A 7,812-nucleotide genomic window follows, 5' to 3' on the forward strand; every position below is an offset into this window, starting at 1 on the left:
CCTGCGCACCCTGGGATCCTCCTGCGGGCGCCCCCTGCTCATCCCGGCCAAGGGAGCCAGAGACGTCGCACGTGTAAGCTTCGTCTGAGTGACAGGTCCTGCATCCGGTTGTAATGGCCATACCTGAGGCCACATCCCCCTGCCAACCCGCCAGGACGGAGTCCCAGAGGAGTTACGGTTGCAGGGCTGCCCCTTCACACCTACTGTCTCCACCCACCCCGCCAGCAGGGCTGGGTCCCCATCGCACCAACACCCTTGGGCCTGGCCATTATTATTACTTTTTTATTGTGGTAAAGTATGCGTAACAGGAAACGTACCATTTTAACCATTTCTAAGGGCACAGCTCAGGGTCACGAACTAGATTCACACTGTTGTGCAGCCATCGCCACCGTCCGTCTCCAGAACTTCCGTCTCCTCAGACTGAAGCGCCCCATGAAACACTCCCTCCCGTCCCCTCCCCGGGCCCCGCCCCCACCGTCCTGCTGTCTGTCCCTGTGAATCCGGCTCCTCCCGGGACCTCGTGTAAGTGGGTCAGAGAGCGTTTGTCTTTCTGTGTCTGGCTTACATCACTGAGCACGATGACCTCGAGGTTCATCCACATCCTAGCAGGTGTCAGAGTCCTTCCTTCCTGAGGCTGCATCATATTCCGTTGTGTGGACGGACCATGTTTTGTCTGTCTGTCCATCTGTCCGTGATGCGGCAGCGTCCACTTCGGGCTGCTGTGCCGCCATTATTTTGACTCTTATTATTGTTACTGAAAAGTTGGTAGGTGAACCTGCTTGTTAGTGCTTGGGGTTTTCCCCACTTTATTTTATTTCACTTTTAACCTACCGTCCAGATGTACCAAATCCTAACATGACACCTTCTTATCGTTTTCGATAGGAAATCCGGGGGCTCAGCACTCCCTAATCTCAGCCCACGCGTCCTCCCTGAAGGGCCCGGTCATGAATTCCGGATTTAGAGGACTAGTCCGTGGTTTATGTTTCCAAAACCTGGTACCCTGTTATTTGACCCATTTAAAATGTTTAAGTAAACGGCTCAGGAGCTGGCTTCTCTTCTACTACCTTTTCTGAAAGCGAGGTGGCTGAGACGTGCCCTGCCTGGGACGTGACCACCAGGTGGCAGGCGGCTCCTGGCCGCGGGGGCCCCCCGCTTCGCAGGCAGCAAGGCACGACAGCCACGCTGGGGAGCCTAAGGGGTGCTGGATGGGGTGCCAGGCAGGCCCACCGTGAGGGTCCTGGATCCTGGAACCAGCAAGCAGGAGGCAGGTGTGGAGAGGCCGTGGGGGCGGGTCAGGAGGGGAGGGGCGTAGCCGTGGGAAGTGGAGAGTGGGCGGGGTGCAGACACCACCTGCTTCACAAGCAGCAATGGCCCCACGAAAGGCAGATGCAGGGACACCTGTGGCCGCCAGGTGGGGTGCAGGGCATCAGGGGGTCAGGCTTACCACGTGCCTGCCTTTCGGGGGGCTCTGCTCAAGGCAGTAGCCAAGTGGGAATTCTCCTCAAGCTGAGGGGCCCAGCGAGGTGCGTATCCCGCCTCTAGGAAGGAGGGGGGACTGGACCACCCCACCACGCTACGCTGCTGCTTGTCATGGGCTCTGCATATGCCTTGCCCTGGGGGTCACAGACAGGACACTGGGGGGACAGTCTGTCGGCAGAGGGGTCAGTGGATAAACAGTGCTCAGAGATATGAGATGACGCCCACCAGAAATGTCCACGGGCAGGAGCGTCATCAGAACCTCGGAAGCAGGGTTTGCAGGAAGACATGGGCCTAGAAGAGTGCAGGCTGGGAGTCCAAAGTGACCCTCACCGGCCCATCCCTGCCCTCACCTGCCCTCAATGGCCCTCACTTGCCCATACCTACCCTCCCTCACCTCACCTGCTCTCAGAGGCCCTCACCTGCCCATACCTGTGCTCACTGGCCCTAATCTGCCCCCACCTGCCCATACCTGTACTCACCCCACCTCACCTGCTCTCGCAGGCCCACACCTGCCCTCACCTGCCCATACCTGCCTTCACTGGCCTTCGTTCACCCTTACCTGCCCACACCTGCCCTCACTGGCCCTCATCAGTCCTCGCCTGCCCCAGGTGACCCCTCGCCTCTGCCCAAGGAGGGGCCTCAGAGCTTGGCCAGCCTCAGGCGGGGGGGCCATCTCTCCGGCTGCTTTCCCATTGTTTTGGGGGCGGAGGGGACGGGGTGCGGCAGAGTGACCTGGTGAGCTCTCTGGCCCTTCTTCTCTCTGTGGGCAGGAGCCTGGTGCCCAAGGGCAGCCGGGTCGTGGGTCAGAGCCTCGAGGCAGGAAGAAGCTGGTGCAGGGGAAAAGAGGGGCCAGGGGTCTGCTATCTGACATTTTTATGTGAAAGCCCTGATTTTTAACTAATGAAAATTTTAAATTAGTTAAAACTGATTAAAATTGATTAAATTTGTACTAATTAAAACTAACTGAATTCCGTTCAAAGCACGGAGCCGACTAAGGCACCAGACACACGGACACGCCGCCTGCTGGCGGGTGGGTGGCGGCGCCAGCGGGAGGGGCCTGAGCCCCGAGGGTACAAGAGAGACGACTTGGGTTCGCCGCTACCCATCTGCCTCTCCACGTTGCCAAGTATTTAAAAGGTGCCTCATGGCCGGTTTCCCCCAGTCCTGCTTGGACAGGCAACGGGGGCCTTCTGGAGTTGCTGGTGGACGGGAGCAAGGCCAGACCCCTCCACGCAGGCTCCTGGGGGTCAGCCTGCCGCCGCTGCCTGGTCCCGGGAGCGCTGCCCGCCGAGCGCCCCCCGCCCCCTCTGTGCCCCTGGCCCCCTGCCCCTCCCCCCACGGCTCTACCCTGTCACCCCCGCCACACTCCCCAGGCCTCTGGTCCACACGGGGTGAATCCAGGTGCCGGCTGGCAGCTTTGTTGTCCCTGCCTGGTCCCAAGCCCCGTGCCCCGTGCCCCCCACCAGAAGCAGTGGGGACCTTTCGGTCTCTGCTCACTCACAGGGGAGGGAAGGCCCGAGAGTGACCAGCTCTGGCCTTGGTCCCCAAGAGGGGTGTGGCCACAGCAGAGGACCCGAGAGGGGTTAGGGTGCAGAGACCCGTCCCGAGGTCGCTCACGGAAGCAGTCAGAGGGATGCTCGGGGCTGGGGCAGGGGTGGGGACTCATTCTGTGTCCTGAGCTGGCCTGGGGCTGGGTCCCAGGCTGACCGCCTGGCGTGGCCCCTAGGGCCAATGGAGGCCATGGATGTGGATGGAGCTGTGCGCGCGCCCTTGCCCCTCAGGTGGCTCAGTCCTGACTCACCTGGGGCAGGTGGGCGGCAGGTGGGGAGAGGCTGGCACGGGGTGGGCCACCAGATACAGGACGGCGACACTCACCCTGCAAGGTGCCAGGGCCCTAGTGATTGCCGTCTTCACTGCCCTCTGCCCTGCTGTCCTGGGAGAATCTGATGGCCCACAGGTGACAAGAGGGGCGAGCTCGTCCAGCTCCGACGAGGAGCTGGGGCTTAGTTGACAACACAGACCCTCAGCACGAGCAGAAAGTGCCGCCATGGGAAAACGGGTACATTAGTGACCGCACCCCGCTGCCCTTCGGTTCCCTGAGGGCGAGGCGGTGAGACAGGGTGTGGGCGGGGAAAGGCCTCCGGTGTCTCACTCATTACTCTTATTACTCTTTCAACACCAGCTCCGCCCTTGGAAGGTGCACCCTGGGGACACGTACCTGGGATATTTTTACAGCCTTGCTAGCAGATAGCTGCTCACCCTTGCTCCGATGAGAGTCCAGGGCCTCCTTGCTGCCGGGGAGGTTTATGGCTCACAAGCTGGTCTCTCGAAACCCAGGTGGGAGGTCAGGACCTCAGCCGGGTGACCCTGGGACTCAGGTGCTGCCGGCTCCACTCTGCAAGCCCCCGGCCTCCAGGCCCAGCCACTGAGAAATCCTGAACTAGTCCAGAGGGCGGGAAGGACTCACCCCAGCTGCTTCACTGCACTGGGGGCTCCGAGAGCCCCAGGGAGACAGTGGGGGTCCTGGACAGGCAGCACGAGGCCCACACGTAGTGATGGGGCCGGGAGGCCGACTGGGCTAACTGGAGGCATAACGTGAGCACTGTGGACGGTTCCAGGCCGGCCCCGCCCCCTCTTCGGGTGTTCTGAGCACCCTGGGCCTCTCCTCTCCAGGCACCGGCGCAGGGAGGCGCTGCACACAGAGGGCAAGGCCCAGCCCCAAGTTCTCTCGCTCCCTTGGGGCAGCTGTGGGCACGACTGTCGTGCTGGGGTGCGGGCTATGACCTGCCCGGCTAGGCTGCCGCTGGCGGAAGCTGGGGGGCTGTCTCTGGGCATCCCGCACCAGACGGGCCCCCTGAGGCTGCTGGGTATCAGTGACAAGCGACCTTGAAGCCTGGCTGCGGGTCAGGGGCCCGTCCGGGTGGAGCGTGACATCGCTTGATTCCTCCTGAGACCCAGCTGGGGTGGCAGCTCTCAGGTACAAAGACCTCGCTAAGCAGCTGAAACACAGCATGGAACGGCCTGTGTGGTCCACACGGCTTCATTCCGAGGGGATCTGGCCGTGCTCTGCTCACCCTGCCCTGGTCCGAGAGGGGGGCCCGGCCGTGGAGCCAGGGGAGGGTCCCACTATCTCTCTGCCTCTGCTCCCGGGCTCTGTCTGGCTGGAAGCAGTGAAGCGGGTCCGGGGGCGACAACAGGCGGGGGTGACCACCCAGCCCCCACCGTCCAGCTCCACGTGGGGCACACCCGCCAGCTTGCCCGACGTGGGGATGAAGCCATGTCCCTCACGGCGCCGTCCTGTCTCTCCTGGGCCTCTTGGGCACATTTAGCAAGGGAACGCCGCATTTTCAACTTGGAAAAATGACTCTCGCCTCTTCAAATAGTGCAGAGGAGCAGAGGATGGACCGGCCGCTGGGGCCGTGTCCCCTCCTCCAACCCCAGGCCTTGTGCCCCGGGGACCCCACGGTCAACCCTGGCGGGTGACACGGCCTCCCCACCAGCTCCGATACAGAACCCGCCCTGCCCCATGGTGGTCCCAAATCCACACTTCCCATGAGGGCTGTGACAGGGGCCATCCAGACACAACAAGATCACGGAGGGGAGCCTGAGGACCAGCTGTGGCATCTACGAGGCTGGCCTGCCACGGTCCCCTGGGGGCCCTAGACGTGGCCCGAGACAGAGGAGCAGCGTCCGTGCTCTCTGCCGACCCCCCCTGGGGTCCCCTCCGCCCTCCTCACGGGGGATCCTGCGCGCAGATCTTCTTCCTTCAACCCAAACCCAGCTGGGGCCCCATCGACTGTGGTCCTGCCTGGACCAGCCGGCTGTCTAAGGTTTCCTGTCATCCCCAGACCTGCTCTGTCCACCACAGTGGTCACTAGCTGTGTGCGTCCCATCGAATGCATTAAGCAGTACTCGAAGTCCAGTTCCTATGTTTCAGGCCCTCGGTCACATGTGAATGGCAGTGCCAACGTGGGCCATTTCCATCACCGCAGACAGATCTGCGGGCAGCGCTGGCCAGAGCCCCCCTCCTCAGCTGCCCAGACACACTCCCTCGAGGCTCGAGCCATACCAGCCCTCGCCCTGCCCCAGATCTGACGCATCCCCACCCAGCTTCGTGCAGCAGAAAGGGCAAGAATGGACACCGTGCCGGAGGCGACCGCAGGGACCTGGGGCGAAAGAGATCGAGGAGCTGGGCCCTGGCCTTCAAGGTGCAGCCGTTAGCCCAGAGGTCACTGTCTGCCCGTCCTGCCTCTGCCCCATCCCTGGGATGTGGCTTCTCCCGGGGAGGCAGGGGTGGCAAGCAGAGGGCGTGACGGGGCCCCCGACGTGTGACCGGGCAGGAATGCCGGGCAGGGTCTGAAAGTCCCGTGGCCCACACTGGAGCTACTCCCCTGCCATTGGCTGCGGATTTAGACCACCCGCGAGAGCCAAGTGTGACACTTGGAAAAATGTTAGAATCGTAAGAGAATTAAGTAAAGTAACTTGTTAAAAAAATATGTATATGTATGGACATATCCAGAATAAAGTATAAGATATTTAGAAATAAACTTAACAAGAAATGTGCAGAACATATATGGGGAAACACTAAAGCTTTCGGACGGACATCTACGTGAGTAGAAGATGTACCCGGAGCCCAGGGGAAGGCTCGGGGTGCCGAGCTGCCTTTCCCCCAGGACGGATCTGTAGAGTCAGTACAAGGTCCATCAGGATACAGGGAATGTGTTTTTCTCAACTTGGAAAGCGGTCTCTAAAGCTCATCTCTACGAATAAATGTGTGTCATGGAATTGCTTTTTGTTTGCAGAAAAGCAGCTTCAGGGAAGAGAGTGGTGCTGATGTGAGGAGCTGGGATGGGCCGTGTGGAGGCGGCTGCCACACGTCCCCGGGGGAGGGGCAGCAGTGGGACGCTCAGCCCTTGGGAAGAAGAGGAAGGTAAACTCAAACTTCACAGCACACAGAAAACAACTCCAGGCAAATCGAATTTTAACATAAACATCAATAACCACATGGATCTGGGGAGGCCGAAGGGAGAAATCACAGAGGAAAAGACTGTCGAGAGTGCCTATATTCACCTGAAAACATCTTTGGGTCAAAGAGCACCACAGGGGACTGCAGCCCCAAGCTCCCTGGGAACAGGTCTGCGTGGGGCCGCCAGGTGGGGCTGCTGTCCTCAGTCAGTGTGTGTGTCTGCGCGCGTTTGCGCATTCCCGTGTTTGATGAGCATTGCTGGACCGAGGAGGAAAAGGGGAGCACACGTGCTGAAACACGGACAGGCGACGGAGATGGCGGCGGCTCAAAACAAGAACTAAAAAGAGTCACGTTAAAGTCATGAGAAGGGGGTTCCCTGGTGGCGCAGTGGTTGGGGGTCTGCCTGCCGATGCGGGGGACGTGGGTTCGTGTCCCGGTCTGGGAAGATCCCAGCGTCCCCCGGTCTGGGAAGATCCCACATGCCGCAGAGCAGCTGGGCCCGTGAGCCATGGCCGCTGAGCCTGCGCGTCCGGAGCCTGTGCTCCGCAACGGGAGAGGCCACAACATCGAGAGGCCCGCGTACCGCAAAAAAAAAAAAAAAAAAGGTCATGAGAAGGCCGTGTTTTGACAATCCAACGTGCAAAGATTTTTTTAAAGTTTAACCTATTTTTCCAGGTTCTTTCTTTCGTCTTTCTTTTATTGAATAGGTAGTGTATTTGCATAATTCAAATGTCAAAAAGTATAAAAGGTGATGCGGTGAATGTCCCCTCTCTGCCCGGGTCCCACCGTCCCAGCCCCGCCCCCGACAGGCAGCCTGGGTCCAGGGGCAGAATCACCCCAAATGTGCCAGGTGGCACACGCGTCCACGGCCCCCTCGTCTTCTGCGTGGCTGCTGGCGGACTGTGTCCACCTCCCCCTTCCCTCGGTAAAGCCCGGGAGACAGCTCCAAACCCACGCACAGGAGCTTCGAGTTCTCTTCTGAGCAGCAGTGAAGAACTAACCACCTTGAGCATTCACCATTTCACTGGTGCACAAGGATATTTATAAAATCCGTTCAAGGAAACAAAGTTTGCTGTCAAAGTGGCCCCAGTAGAGGTGGGGCTGGGGTGCATGGAGAGGTTGGTTTCAGCCATGACGCCCAGTTCTGGTGACAGTCAGCGCAAAGAGTGCTGCAGGTGTGAGAACACCCACACGTCAGCAGAGGGCACAGCCCCAGTGGTCAGGGACGTGTGTGAGCAGAGCAGTAAAGGGGACCTGGAGGAGCAGCGTGCAGGTTAAACAGCGCTTTTCACCAGGCTCACTGGCAAGTGTGGGAAACTGGCCGGGATGTGGGCTGCTGGGACACCTCGGGGGTGGTGGAGTGTGAA

The sequence above is a fragment of the Lagenorhynchus albirostris genome, chromosome 5, assembly GCF_949774975.1.
Source record: "Lagenorhynchus albirostris chromosome 5, mLagAlb1.1, whole genome shotgun sequence".
NCBI classification, from domain to species: domain Eukaryota; kingdom Metazoa; phylum Chordata; class Mammalia; order Artiodactyla; family Delphinidae; genus Lagenorhynchus; species Lagenorhynchus albirostris.